At 38.7% G+C, this 14,922-nt stretch overlaps 1 protein-coding gene across 8 annotated transcripts in view; it reads left to right on the forward strand.

Annotated features, from left to right (window-relative positions):
* XPNPEP3 (X-prolyl aminopeptidase 3) overlaps window positions 1–14,922 on the forward strand; it is a 170,699-nt gene that overhangs the window by 26,276 nt on the left and 129,501 nt on the right. Inside the window, exon 5 of one of the 8 annotated variants that reach the window (XM_077168950.1) lies at window positions 1,469–1,679. The exons of the other annotated variants lie outside the window; for them this stretch is intronic. The gene's annotated coding sequence lies outside the window, so the exon portion shown is untranslated. The remainder of the gene's footprint in view (window positions 1–1,468; window positions 1,680–14,922) is intronic. 8 annotated transcript variants of the gene reach the window in all.

Here is a 14,922-nt window from a genome sequence, read left to right on the forward strand (position 1 = left end):
GCCAGCCACATGATTAACCAGCTGACAGAGCTGTTCCTGACCCATCAGCCTACCTTGAATTAAGATATCTTTCCCTGGATGCCTTAGTTTGGACATGATAGTAAGCTTAGAACTGTAAATTTGTAACTTATTAAATTCCCATTTTTAAAAGTCATTCCAGTACTGGTATATCACATTCCAGCAGGTTGTAAACTAATACATATATGTATAACTAAAAGAATGAAAGATGACACCTACCTTACCCTTATACAAAAATTAATTCCGAATGGATTAAAGACCTAAATGTAAGAGCCAATACCATAAAACTTCTAGAAAAAAAATGCAGGGAAATGCATTTACCTAGTAATAGTAGGTAGCTTCTTAAACTTTAAACCTAAAGTATAAGGAAAGAAAGAAAAACAGATTGACAGGAACTCCTTATGGTCAAGAGCTTCTGTGTCTCAAAGACTGTCAAAAGAGTGAAGAGGCAGCCAACTCAATGGGAAAAAATATTTGGAAACCACATATTGGATAAAGGTTTTTATATTCTGTGTACATAAGGAAATTATACAGAACAAGAACAAACAAGCCAATTATAAAATGGGCACAGGATTTGAATAGACACTTTTCTGAAGAGCAAACACAAATGGCTAAAAAGCAGGTGAAGTTATGCTCATTTTCTTTAGCTGTAAGAAATGAGATATCACCTCACACCTATAAGAATGATTGCTATTAAACCAACAGAAAGCTATAAATGTTGCAGAGGATGTGGAGAAATTGGAACCCTTCGTCGCTGTTGCTGGGAATATATAAGGATGCAGCCACTGTGGAAAACAGATTGGTGATTCTTCAGAAAACTAAATACTGAGGTGCCCTATGATCCAACAAAACCAATACTCAGTATATGCCCAGAAGAGCTGAAAGCAGTGACACGAACATTTGCACACCGATGTTCATAGCGGCATTACTTACAATTGCTAAAATATGGAAACATTCCAAGAGCTCATGAACCGATGAGTGAATAAACAAAATGTGTCCCATACAATGGGATATTATGCAACTTTAAGAAGAAATGAGGTCCTGAACCATATGGTAACATGGATGAAACTTGAGGACCAAATGCTGAGTGAAATAAACTAGACATAAAAGGATAGATACTGTATGATTTTGCTGTTCTGACTCTATTGATATAGATAAACTTAGATTGAAAGAAGTTATGTAGAGTCATATATCCCACTGATTAGCTCTACAATTATAAATATGTTTTTGCATGACCTACTTCAAAGGTTTGATCTTGTACAAAGAATCAACAATAGACGGGCATGGGGGATAACTAATATTGTATGCTATGGCCTGTAATTATCAGAAAGACATTAACAGTAACACAGCAAAATCAGGGGCTAATAATTGGGGTAGAGGAACAAGAGATAAGTGGGAGTTAAGATTTGATATTTGGTGAGGCTTTATTTATTGGTTCTTGTCTATTTAGACTAATGAAAACTGACTAGAATTGAAAGAGCTGATGATTGTGCAACAAACTGAGGACACTGTGAGATACAGATTGTTTACTTTGGACAATGTCCATGATGCCCAATAGATGGAGAAGGCCAAAGGACACATGACTGTGAAGCAGAATGGCGAAGGTGATGCATACATATGATGGAATATTGTGTGACTGTAAAAAGATTTGGAGTCATAAGGTACGCAGCAGTGTGAGTGAACATTTAGGGCATTGTGCTATACAAAATAAGCTAGAAACAAAAGAACAAATGTAGTATGGTCTCTTTTAGAAAATTCTTATAAGAAAACTGGAGCCTAGCTTGTAAGCTCCCATAGCTGTAACAGTTCGTCTGGCGTTATAAATGTATTTCTAGATTCTCAGATTCTGTGCCATATGTGTATAGGCTGTTTTTCACTGAAGCACTGGATACTTCTATGACACCTAATACTCAGAGCTGAAATTCTGCACCTATGACTATTAGTTTTGTTGGATCATAGGGCACCTTAATATTTAGTTTTCTGAAGAATCACCAACCTGTTTTCCACAGTGACTGCATCCTTATACATTCCCAGCAACAGCGATTGAGGGTTCCAGTTTCTCCACATCTTCTGTGTTTGAGAGAACCACTTGGTACTCTCTCAAACATAAGAGACTCCAGAGAAAATAAGCAAAGCCATTGATTTTTTTTCTTTAATATTTTTATTGAGAAATCTTCATACATAGACAGTTCATCCAACATAATACAATCAGTGACTCGCAGTATCGTCACATGATTGTGTATTCATCAACATGATCATTTTTAAGAACCATTTGCATCACTCCAGAGAAAGAAATAAAAAGAAAAAACTCCTACATCCCTTACCCCTTCCTGTCAGTGACCACTAATATTTCAATCTACTCAATTTTTTACCCTTTATCCCCCCTCTTATTATTTATTTATTATCCTTATTTTTTACTCTTCTTTCCATACCATGGATAAAAGGATCAAGGCTACTGGGCCATAGTTCAGCAGTTTCAGGTACTTCCCTCTAGCCACTTCAACACACAATAAACTAAAAAAGGGTTATCTGTATAATCCATAAGAATAACCTCCAGTATAACCTCTCAACTCTTTGAAATCTCTCAGAAATCTCTTTATTTTTTCTCATTCTCTCTTCCTCCTTTTGGTCAAGAAAGCTTTCTTAATCGCATGATGCCAGGTCCTGGCTCATCCGAGTTCTGTCCCATGTTGCCATTATAGTTAGTCCATTTTAGTGAGACATAATAATATGTGTCTTTTTGTTTCTGCCACTTCATTCAACACATTGTCCTACATGTTCATTCATTCATGCCTATAACTTCATTCCTTCTTGTGGCTGCTCAGTAGTCCATTGTATGTGTACACCAAAGTTCCCCCCTTCTTCCCTCAGTCGTTATACCCTTAGGCCACTTCCTCTAAGCATACTGCCATCATAAATACCAGTGTGCAAATGTCCATTGGTATGTCCACTATCAGTTCCTCCAGGTATATACCTAGTGATGGGGTTGCAGGATCATATGGCAACCCCACCCTTAGTCTGCTGTGGAACCACCATGCTGCCTTCCACAGGGGTACACCTCTCAGCTTCCCTAGCACAGTGAATAGGTAGGTACATCTTTCTCTGCATTTTCTCTAGTACTTGTTTCTCTGTGTTCATTTTTAAGCTGTTATTCGCACATCATACAAGCCAGTCTAAGTAAATAGACATGCCTTCATCACCATAATCTATATGAAGACATTTCCTTTTCTTCCACAAAAAATCCATACCCCTTCCCCATAACCCCTGCTTGTTGATATTTAGTTTTGGCATAATGCCTTTGTTACATTCAGTGAAAGCATATTAAAATGTTTCTGTTGACTACTGCCCCTAGCTTACATTGATTGTACTTTTCCCTGTCCCATTTTCAACTTCTGGCAGTGTTGACATTCATTTGTTCTCCCTCATGCAAAAATAGGTTTTTTTCTTACAATTTTATTGAGATATATTTACATATCATACATACAGACATCCAAACTATACAATCACTGGCTCACAGTATTATCACACAGTTGTGCATACATCCACATGGTCAATTTTAGCACATTTTCATTACTCCAGAAAAGAAATAAGAATGAAAAATAAAACTCATATTCTAGTTTGCTAGCTGCTGGAATGCAACATGCCAGGAATGGAATGACTTTTAAAAAGGGAAATTTAATAAGTTGGTAGTTTACAGTTCTAAGGCTGAGAAAATGTCCCAATTAAAACAAGTCTATAGAAATGTCCAATCTAAGGCATCCAGGAAAAGATACCTTGATTCAAGAAGGCCGATGAAGTTTAGAGTTTCTCTCTCAAGTGAGAAAGCACATGGCAAACACAGTCAGAGCTTCTCTCTCAGCTGGAAGGGCACATGGCGAGCATGGCGTCATCTGCTAGTTTTTTCTCCTGGCTTCCGGTTTCATGAAGCTCCCCGGGAGGCATTTTCCTTCTTCATCTCCAAAGGTCACTGGCTCGTGGACTCTCTGCTTCATGGTGCTGCAGCATTCTCTGCTCCCTCTGAATCTCCCATTCTCCAAAAGGATTCCTCTTTTATAGGATTCCAATAAACTAACCAAGACCCACCCAAATGGGTGGAGACATATTGTCACCTAATCCAATTTAACAACCACTCTTGACTAAATCACATCATTCAGGGAGATGATCTGATTACAGTTTCAAACATATAGTATTGAATAGGGATTATTCTACTTTTATGAAATGGGGTTTGATTAAAACATGGTTTTTCTAGGGGACATACATCTTTTCAAACCAGCACAATTCAAACCTTCACATACACTTTAATCCACCCTATTTTTTACTAACTTTTTTTGTGTGTGTGTATTGTAACATACACACAAAGCTAGGAAAGGGAAAACCAATAGTTTTCAAAGCACTCTTTAATAAATAGTTACAGGACAGATCCCAGAGTTTATCATGGGCTACCATACCGTTATCTCAGATTTTTCCTTGTCGCTGCTCCAGAACATTGGAGGCCAAAAAGAATGAATATTGTCCTATCATCACAATCAACTTTTTTGTGAAAAATAAAATATACAAAAAAGCAACAAATTTCAAAGCACATCACAACAATTAGTTGTAGAACAGATTTCAGAGTCTGGTATGGGTTACAATTCCACAATTTTAGGTTTTACTTCAACCTGCTCTAAGATACTAGAGACTGAAAGAAATATCAGTATAATGATTCACTAGTCATACTCATTTATTAAATTCTGCCTTCTCTGTATAACTCTACCATCACCTTTGATCTTTCTCTCCCACTCTTTAGGCTATGCCCATTCTATCTTTTTCATGTTGGAAGGGGCTATCAATAATATGGGGTAGGGAGATGGAACTAGCTGATGTTCTTGAGAGGCTGGCCCCTCTAGGTTTCAGGACTTACCTGGACCAGGGATCCATCTGGAGATTGTAGGTTTCTGAAAAGTTACGCTAGTGCATAGAACCTCTGTAGAATCTTATGTATTGCCCTGGGTTCTTTATGATTGGCAAGAATGGTTTTGGTTGGGGTTTGGCAGGTTATGTATGATAGGTAACAATTTCTAACTAAAGCTTACGTAAGGGTGACCTACAGAGTAGCTTCTTGACTCTATTTGAACTCTCTCAGCCACTGATTCCTTATTTGTTACACTTCTTTTCCTCCTTTTTGTCAGGATAATATTGTTGATCCCATGGTGCTGGTGCCAGACTCATCCCTGGGAGTCATCGCCCACCTCACCAGGGAGACTTTCACCCCTGGATATCATGTCCCATGTAGGGGGGAGGGCAATGATTTGGCAGAATCGGGGTCAGAGAGAGTGAGGCCACATCTGAGCAGCAAAAGAGGTCCTCCAGAAGTAACTGTTAGGCATACCTGTAGCTTTTTTTTTTACTTGTACATTTAATCACCATCGTCCTCTCTGAGCATTCCTAAGTTATACCATCTCAGTGTTTATCCTCTGTCTTTCCTTCTGTTTTCATACCTGCTTCCAGCCCTTCACCCTCAACCATATTCACATTCACTTTCATTCCGTGTACTTTTATTATTGTAATACCATCAGATAATATCATGCTACCCATTTCTGAATTTTTATAGTCTGTCCTGTTGCACAGTCTGTATCCCTTCAGGTCCATTTACTCAATCTCTGCCATCTTTCTATCTCCTGATAACCTGTGTTCTTAACTTTAACTCTCAGTCATTAATATTAGTTCTTATTAGAGAGACCAAAAAGTATTTGTCCTTTGTTTCTGGCTAATTTCACTCAGCTTAATGTCCTCAAGGTTCCTCCACATCATTACATGCTTTATGACTTTATTCTGTCTTACAGCTGCATAACATTCCATTGTATATACCACAGCTTGCTTACCCACTTGTCAGTAGATGAACATTGGGATCTTGGCAGCCATAAATAATGCTGCTATAAACCATCGTTGTGCAAATATCTGTTTGTATTTTTGCCTTCAGTTCCTCTGAATATATACCTAGTAATGAGATTGCTGGATCATATGGCAGTTCTATACTGAGCCTGAGCAACCACCAAACTGCCTTCCAGAGTAGTTATACCATTTTACATTCCCACCAACAGTGGATAAGTATGCCTCTTTCTCCACATCCTCTCCAGCACTTGTCGTTTTCTGGTGTTTTTTTTTTGTTTTTTTTTTTTTGATAAGGCCATTCTAGTGGATGTCAGATGATATATCATTGTGTTTTGATTTGCCTATCTCTAATAGCCAGTGAAATACAAAATACGCCTTTTAGCCATTTGTATTTCCACTTCTGAAAAGGATCTGTTCATTGCTTTTGCCCATTTTTTAATTGTGTTGTCTTTTTTTTTTGTTAAGTTGAAGAATCTCTTTATATATTCGGGATGCTAAATCGTTATCTGATATGTGGTTTCTAAATATTGTCTCCCATTACATAGGCTGCCATTTTACTTTCCTGACAAAGTTATTTAAATCACTAAAATATATAATTTTGAAGGAATCCCATTCATCTTTCCTTTGTCATTGCTTGTGCTTTGGGTGTAAGGTCTAGGAAACCACCTCCTATTACAGGATTTATAAAATATTACCCTATATTTTCTTCTAAAAATTTTATCGTCTTAATACTAATGTTTAGATCTTTGATCCATTTTGAGTTAATATTTGTATAGGATTGAGAAAGGGGTCCTCTCATTCTTTTGCATATGGACATCCAGTTCTCCAAACGCCATTTATTGAAGAGGTTTCAGTGACCCAGGTGGGTTGGCTTGACTGCCTCATCAAAGATCAATTGTCCATAGATGAGAGGGTCTGTTTCTGAACACTTTACAAGTACACTGGTCAGTATATCTTTATGGCAATACCATGCTGTTTTGAGCACTGTAGCTTTGAAATATGTTTTAAAGTCAGGCAGTGTGAGACCTCCCACTTCATTGTTATTTCTCAAGATATTTTTAGCTATTTGGGGCACCCTGCCCTTACAAATGAATTTGGTTATTGTTTTTTCTATTTCTGCAGAGTAATTTGTTGGGATTTTCATTGGTATTGCGTGAACCTATAAATCAATTTGGATACAGTTGACATTTTAACTATATTTAATCTTCAAATCCATGAACATGGTATTCCCTTCCATTATTTAGGTCTTCCATGAGTTCTTTTATCAATTTCTTGTAGTTTTCTGTGTGTAGGTCTTTTGTATCTTTAGTTGAATTTATTCCTAAATATTTTATTCTTTTGGTTGCTATTGTATATGGAATTTTTTTCTTGACTTCCTTCTTAGTTACTCATCACTACTGTATAGAAACATTACTGACTTTTGGGTGTTGAGCTTGTACCCTGCCACTTTGTTGTACTCATTTATTAGCTTTGTTAGCTTTGTTGTAGATTTTTCTGAATTTTCGACATATTGTATAATGTCATCTGCAAACAGATGTTCTACTTCTTTCTTTCCAATTTGGGTGCCTTTTATTTATTTTTCTTGTCTAATTGCTCTGGCTAGAACTTCCAGCACAATGTTGAATAACAGTGGTGACAGGGCAGGCCCTTGATTTTGAGGACTGTTTGTACAAAACTTATTTCTGTAGCGGAGAAACTAAGACTTTATAATTATTCCTAAGCTTTGCTTCCAGGAAACCTCTTTTGTTGCTCAAATGTGGCCTCTCTCTGTAAGCTAAACTCTGCAAGGGAAATCATTATCCTCCCCACTATGTGGGACAGGACATGCAGGGGGTGATAGTGTCCGTGAAAGCATGGGACATTATTCCCAGGTATGCACCTGGTCCTGACGCTGTGGGATCAACAGTGCCTTCCTGAGTCAAAGGAAGAAAAGAAATGTAACAAAATTAAGGTATCACTGGCTAAGAGACTTTTCAGCTGAGAGTCTGTTCTGAAAGCTACTCTTAGGCAAGCTTCGGGCAGATATTGTTAACTGCCATGGTTTGCAAACCCCAAAAGAACACCTAGGGCTCTACCTGAAACTCTAAAAAGGTTTCATGCACTGTTTGCTTTCCTGAAACTAATAACCTTCAGAGACTTCCTAGAACAGATGTGTCCTGAAATCCAGAGGTGCCAGCCTCTTAACTAATTCCATCCCCCTATTTTATATTTTCAATACCACTTTTCAACATGAAAAACTTAGAATGAGCCTATCCCACAGACCTATATAGATTCAGAGCAGGATCAAAGAAGAAGCAGAACTTGTAATAGAGAGGGTAGGATTTAACAGACGAATATGACTGCCAAATTACTATATTGATGTTTCTTTTGGCCTCCGGTGTTTTGGAACAGCTAGTTTGCTAACTCATACCAAACTTTGAAATCAGTTCTGTAGCTACGTGTTAAAATGAAAATTGTTGCTCCTTTTTTATTATTTCTTACTTTTTGTATATATTTCACAATTAAAAAAAATTTTTTTTCAAGCGAAGTTGGACAATTTAAAGGTTATTATAAAGTCACAGTGGTCAAAACAGCATGGTACTTGCACAAAAATAGACATATTGACCAATGGAAGCAAATTGAGAGTGTAGAGATAGACCACCAAACCTCTGGTCAATTGATCTTTGACAAGGCCCCCAAATCCACTGAGCTGGGATAGAATAGTCTTCAATCATTGGCCCTTCCTAACACCCTGTTCTAGTTTCCAAGCTGCCTGAATGCAATATACCAGAAACAGAACGGCTTTTAAAAGGGGGAATTTATTAACTTGCAAGTTTACAGTCTTAAGGCCATGAAAAATGTCCAGATTAAAGCAGGGCTATGGAAATGTCCAGTCTAAGACATCCAGGTAAAGATACCTTGGTTCAAGAAGGTGATGACATTCGGGGTTTCTCTCTCAACTGGAAAGGCACATGGCGAGCATGGCAACATCTGCTAGCTTTCTCTCCAGGCTTCTTCTTTTATGAAGCTCCCCAGGGGGAATTTTCCTTCTTCATATCCAAAGGTCTTTGGCTGTGTGGGCTCTAAAACTTTTTCCAAAATAGTTGCCTTTTAAAGGGCTCCAGTAAGCAACCCCACCTTGAATGGGTGGAGACACACCTCCATGGAAACCATCTAAACAAAAGTTACCTCCCACAGTTAGAACACTGAATGAAGCTAATTGTGAGAATGATGGAGGAGGCCTGGGGGCACAAATGAAATCAGAAGGAAAGATAGATGATAAAGACTGAGATAGTATAATCCTAGGAATGCCTAGAGTGTATAATGATAGTGACTAAATGTACAAATTTAAAAATGTTTTTGCATGAGGAAGAACAAAGGACTGTCAGTATTGCAGGGTGTTGAAAATAGATGATAATTAATATTTTAAAACTTTAGCTTATGTGTGAGATGAAAGCAAAACATGTTGGACTATTGCATTTCCTAATATAACTTATGTGGACATCTTAATTGAGCACCATAAGTACATGGAACCTTGAGTAGGGCGTGAGATTTTTTAGGTTTGTCCAGAGTGATGCCCCAATAAATCCCAGAGTGATTTGAACAATGAATAAAAAAGTATTTGCAAAGCCCCCTTGGGGGAATGGTGAGTAAGAGGGAAAACTCAGCTTCCCCAAGTGGAGAATTCTTGATATTCTCACAAGCAGTGGGGACCAAAGCAATAGGCGGAGCCCTCAATCTGGTGGTTTGTTCACATGAAACTTAACCCCACAAAGGATGGGTTAAGCCTACTTAAAATTAGGCCTAAGAGTCACCCCCAAGAGAACCTCTTTTGTTGCTCAGATGTGGCCTCTCTCAGCCAACACGACAAGCAAACTCACCACCCTCCCCCTCTCTACATGGGATATGACTCCCAGGGGTATGGACCTTCCTGGCAACGTGGGACAGAAATCCTAGAATGAGCTGGGACTCAGTATCAAGGGATTGAGAAAACCTTCTCAACCAAAAGGGGGAAGAGCAAAATGAGACAAAATAAAGTGTCAATGGCTGAAAGATTCCAAACAGAGTTGAGAGGCTATCCTGGAGGTTATTCTTACACATTATATAGATATCACCTTTGTAGTTAAGGTATATTGGAGCGGCTGGAGGGAAGTGCCTGAAAATGTAGAGGTGTGTTCCAATAGCCATGTTTCTTGAAAATGATTGTATAATGATATAGCTTTTGCACTGTGGCTGTGTGATTGTGAAAGCCTTGTGTCTGTCTGATGCTCCTTTTATCTACCTTTTCAACTGATGAGTAAAATATACTGATTAAAAATAAATAATAGGGGGAACAAATGTTAAAATAAATTTAGTAGATTGAAATGCTAATGATCAATGAAAGGAAGGGGTAAGGGGTATGGCATGTATGAATTTTTTAGTAGATTGAAATGCTAGTGATCAATGAAAGGAAGGGGTAAGGGATATGGTATGTATGAATTTTTTTCTGTTTTCTCCAATATACCTTAACTACAAAGGTGATATCTATATAATTCTTTTTCTTTTTCTAAATTGATGCAAATGTTCTAAGAAATGATCATGATGATGAATATACCAAAAAAAAGTTTTAACCACCCACAATTGAGTGGGTCACATCTTCATGGATAATCAGAAAGCTTCCACCCAGCAATATTGAATGAGGATTAAAGGACCTGGCTTTTCTGGGGTACACCACAGATTAAAACCTGCACAAACCCTGTGTTAAGTTTGCTGGGGGTACACCACAGATTAAAACCTGCACAGGGCGGGCCGCGGTGGCTCAGCGGGCAAAGTGCTTGCCTGCTATGCCGGAGGACCTCGGTTCGATTCCCGGCCCCAGCCCATGTAACGAAAACGGAGAAACAAAATACAATAAAACAAGAAAATGTTTAAAAGATGTTTCCCTTTCTTCCTCTCTTCCTTCCTTTCTTCTCTCTGTCTTTCCTTTAAAAAAAAAAAAAAAAAAAAAAAAAAAAAAAAAAACCTGCACAAACCCTGTGTTAAGTTTGCTAGCTGCCAGAATGCGATATACCAGAACTGGAATGGCTTTTACAAAAGGAGAATTTATGAAGTTACAAGTTAGCAGTTCTAAGGAAGGGAAAGTGTCCAAATTAAGGCACCAACAAGTGGTTACTTTTACTCAAGAAAGACTGATACTGTCCGGAGTAGCTCTGTCAACTAGGAAGTCAGGCAGCTGGTTTCTGCTGCTCCCTTGCTCCTGGGCTCTGTTGCTTTCTGTCTCTGTCTGTGTGGAGGTTCCTCACTTTGATTCTCTGGGGCTGGCTTTCATCTCTTAGCTTCCCTTGGCTCTCTCCACGTTCTGGCTTGTTTAGCATCTCATGGTGATGTCTGCTGGGCTCCAAGCATCTCTAGACATCTGTGTCTCTGTGTTAGCTGTGTTCTGAAGTTTCTCTCAGCTCTGAGGCTTCTCTCGTTTCTGACTCTCTCCAAAATGCTTCCTTTTTTAAAGGATTTCAGTAAACGAATCAAGACTCACCTGGAATGGGTGGGTCACATCTCTGTGGAGAAAACCTAATCAAAAGATTCCAATCTACAGTATTGAATCAGGATTAAAAGAAAGGCTGCTCCTATAAAATTGGATCCAGATTAAAACATAGCTTTTCTGCGGTACATAATACTTTCAAACTGACACACACCCTTTACAAAATTTCATTCAAAATGAATCAAGGACCTAAAAATAAGAGATAGTACCATAAAAGTCTGAAACAAAAATATAGGGAAACCTCTTCCAAACTTAGTAATAGGAAATAGCCTCTGAAACTTTACACCTAAAGCACAAGCAATGAAAGAAAAATAAGTGAAATGAAAGATAAATGGGAACTCCTCAAAATTAAAAGCTCTGTGTCTCAAAGAACTTTGTCAAAAAGATGAAGAGGCAGTCAACTCAGTGGGAGAAAATATTTCAAAACCGCATAGCAAACAAAGGTTTGATATCCTGTGTACATAAAGAGATTATACAGAACAAGAACAAACAAGCTGGTGCCAAGATGGCGGCTTAGCAAGGTGTGGGATTTAGTCCGTCCTCCAGAGCAGCTACTAAATAGACAGGACAAGTACAGAACAACTACTGGGGCCACGTCAGTGACTGGACATACAACGTGTCCCAGTCTGGACCAGCTGGACCCACTGCGAGCCCCTGCAGAACTGTGAGTGCCCCAAGCCCTGGCGGCCCGCCCCCCTCCCCCACAGGCTGCTTTCCAGAGGGGAAAGGAAAGGGACTTTACTAGCAGCAGGGACTGAGTGCAGCTAAGCTCCAATTATGAAATTAATTCACAAATTCTGACTACTGAAAATAGGCCCCCAGCTCAGCTGAACCTCGTCAAAGTGGAGGTTGCTGATTTTTGCCCCAGAGCTAAGGGGGCAGGGCTGACGGAAAAAGAAAAAAAGAAACAGGTTTTTTGGATTGAATATCTGTGACTCAAAGATAGCACATAATACTTGAAAGGGTCTGGGTCCTGAAGGCAAGGAGGGGGCACATAGGATCTGAAGGTACACAAAGCAACATACCTACTTATGCTCTTGATTGGTAAACCCGAGGAACAGGGGTCCTGTTCTGAGAAGGATTTTTCTCTCTTTTTTGTGGCTGTTTCTACAAAGGCTTGACTACCTTTGAATACAGCAGCAGGGCTTCTCAGGCTGCAGCTGCCCCAGACATAGGGAGAAACAAGCTTGTTTGACAACTTGTCTGGAGCCTGTGCCTTCACCAGGAGAGGAGTGGGACCCAGCTCAAGTGGATCCCCTCCCTCAAGGAGTTCAGACCCCAGGGTTTGGAAAATTGAAGCAATTAAAGCCAGCCTACAACCTCTCCTCTGTCTCCACCACGTCCCCAGCAGGAAGAGTCTGCTGAAGTTATAGGTACCACATAACCTTATGCTGGTGGGACCTGCAGGCAGAAAAGTGCCACATACTGGGCAGGATAGGAAAAACACAGAGTCCAGAGACTTCATAGGAAAGTCTTTAAATCTGCTGGGTCTTACCCTCAGGGAAAACTGATGCAGGTGATATTTTGCTCCTGACAGGAGGCCAGTTTGGTCTGGGAAAATCTGGCTGGGGTCTATAATACCTAGGTAGACCCTCCTAAGGGTGGGGGGAAAGGGGCACCATTCAGGCAGGGCAAGAAATAAAACAAGAACTGAAAAATTCTGCTCTGTTAAACAAAACCTAAGCTAATGGTCCAGAATAATCTGAATTGAATGTCAGAGAATAGATAGACAACAAAGTCATTCAGCAAGAAAATCCTAGGTAAAAGAAGTGAAAACAATCTCCAGAATAAACTAATTAAGGTAATTAAATGCCTAGACGCCAGCAAAAAAAACAAATCACACTAGGAAAATTGAAGATATGGCCCAGTCAAAGGAACAAACCAACAATTCAAATGAGATACAGGAGTTGAAACAATTAATTCAGAATGTTTGAACAAACATGGAAAACCTCATCAAAAAATCAAATCAGATAATTGAGGGAAGATATAAAGAAGGCAAGGAATGAAGAGAAAGAAATTGAAAGTCTGAAAAATGAATCACAGAACTTATGGGAATGAAGGGCACAGTAGGAGAGATGAAAAAAACAATGGAAACCTACAATGTCAGATTTCAAGAGGCAGAAGATAGGATTAGTGAACTGGAGGGCGGAACATCTGAAATCTGACAAGCAAAAGAAAATATAAGGAAAAGAATGGAAAAATAGGAGCAGGGACTCAGGGAATTGAATTACAAGATGAAGTGCGTGAATATACCTGTTGTGGGTGTCCCAGAAGGAGAGGAGAAGGGAAAAGGAGGAGAAAAACTAAATTTCCCAACTGTTATGAAAGACTTAAAATTACAGATCCAAGAAGTGCAGCATACCCCAAACAGAATAGATCCAAACAGACGTACTTCAAGACACTTACTAATCAGAATGTCAGATGTCAGAGAACAAACAAGCCATTTATAAATGGGCAAAGGATATGAATATTTTTCCAAAGAGCAAATACGAATGGTTAAAAAGCGCATGAAGTGATACTCATTTTCATTAGCTATAAGGAAAATGCACATCACTTCTACAATGAGATATCACCTCACATCTATAAGAATTGCTGCTATTAAACAGAAAACTATAAATGTTGGAGAGGATGTGAAGAAATTGGAACACTTATTCATTGCTGATGGGAATGTTTAATGGTACAGCTGCTGTGGAAGACAGTTTGGCAGTTCCTCAGAAAACTTAATATTGAGCTTGCCTATGACCTGGCAGTATCACTGCTTGATATATACCCAGAAGAGCTGAAAGCAGTGAAATAAACAGACATTTGCACACTGATATTTATAACTGCACTATTTACAATTGCAAAAGGATAGAAACAATGCAAGTGCCCATCAATGGACGAATGAATAAATGTAACATATATATATATATATATATATATATATATATATATATATAATGGAATATTATGCAGCAGTAAGACAAAATGGGCTTCTGAAGCATATGACAACATGGATGAACCTTGAGGACATAAAGCTGAGTGAAATAAGCCCAGACAGAAGAGGGTAGATATTGTATGATTTTGCTATTATGGCTCTGGTATAGGTAAACTCAGAGGCTTACAATGTAGAATTTAGGGGATCTAGAGATACACAGAAGCTAGAGATGGGTGAATGGTTACCTAATGAGGTTGAACTTAAATGTAAGGGAATGAATAGTAGTGATTGTAGTTCATTAGTGGACTTACAAATAACATTGCCATATTGAACGTGACTTTGATTGAAAAAGGTTTTATAAAGTCATGTGCCACAGCAATTGATTCTACAATTTAAATAAGTTCTTGCATGAACTACTTCAAAGGTTTGATCTTGTACAATGAGTCAACAATAAAGGGGTATGGAGAGGATACTAATATTGCATGCTATGGCCTGTGTTTAACAGGAAGATATCAACAGTCCCACAGCAATACCAGGTGTAAATAATTGGGGTTGAGGAACAAGTGATAAGGGAAGGTTTAGATTTGATATTTGGTCAGGCTGTGTTTACCAAGGT

This window comes from Tamandua tetradactyla, chromosome 7 (assembly GCF_023851605.1).
Source record: "Tamandua tetradactyla isolate mTamTet1 chromosome 7, mTamTet1.pri, whole genome shotgun sequence".
In the NCBI taxonomy this organism is placed as follows: Eukaryota; Metazoa; Chordata; class Mammalia; order Pilosa; family Myrmecophagidae; genus Tamandua; species Tamandua tetradactyla.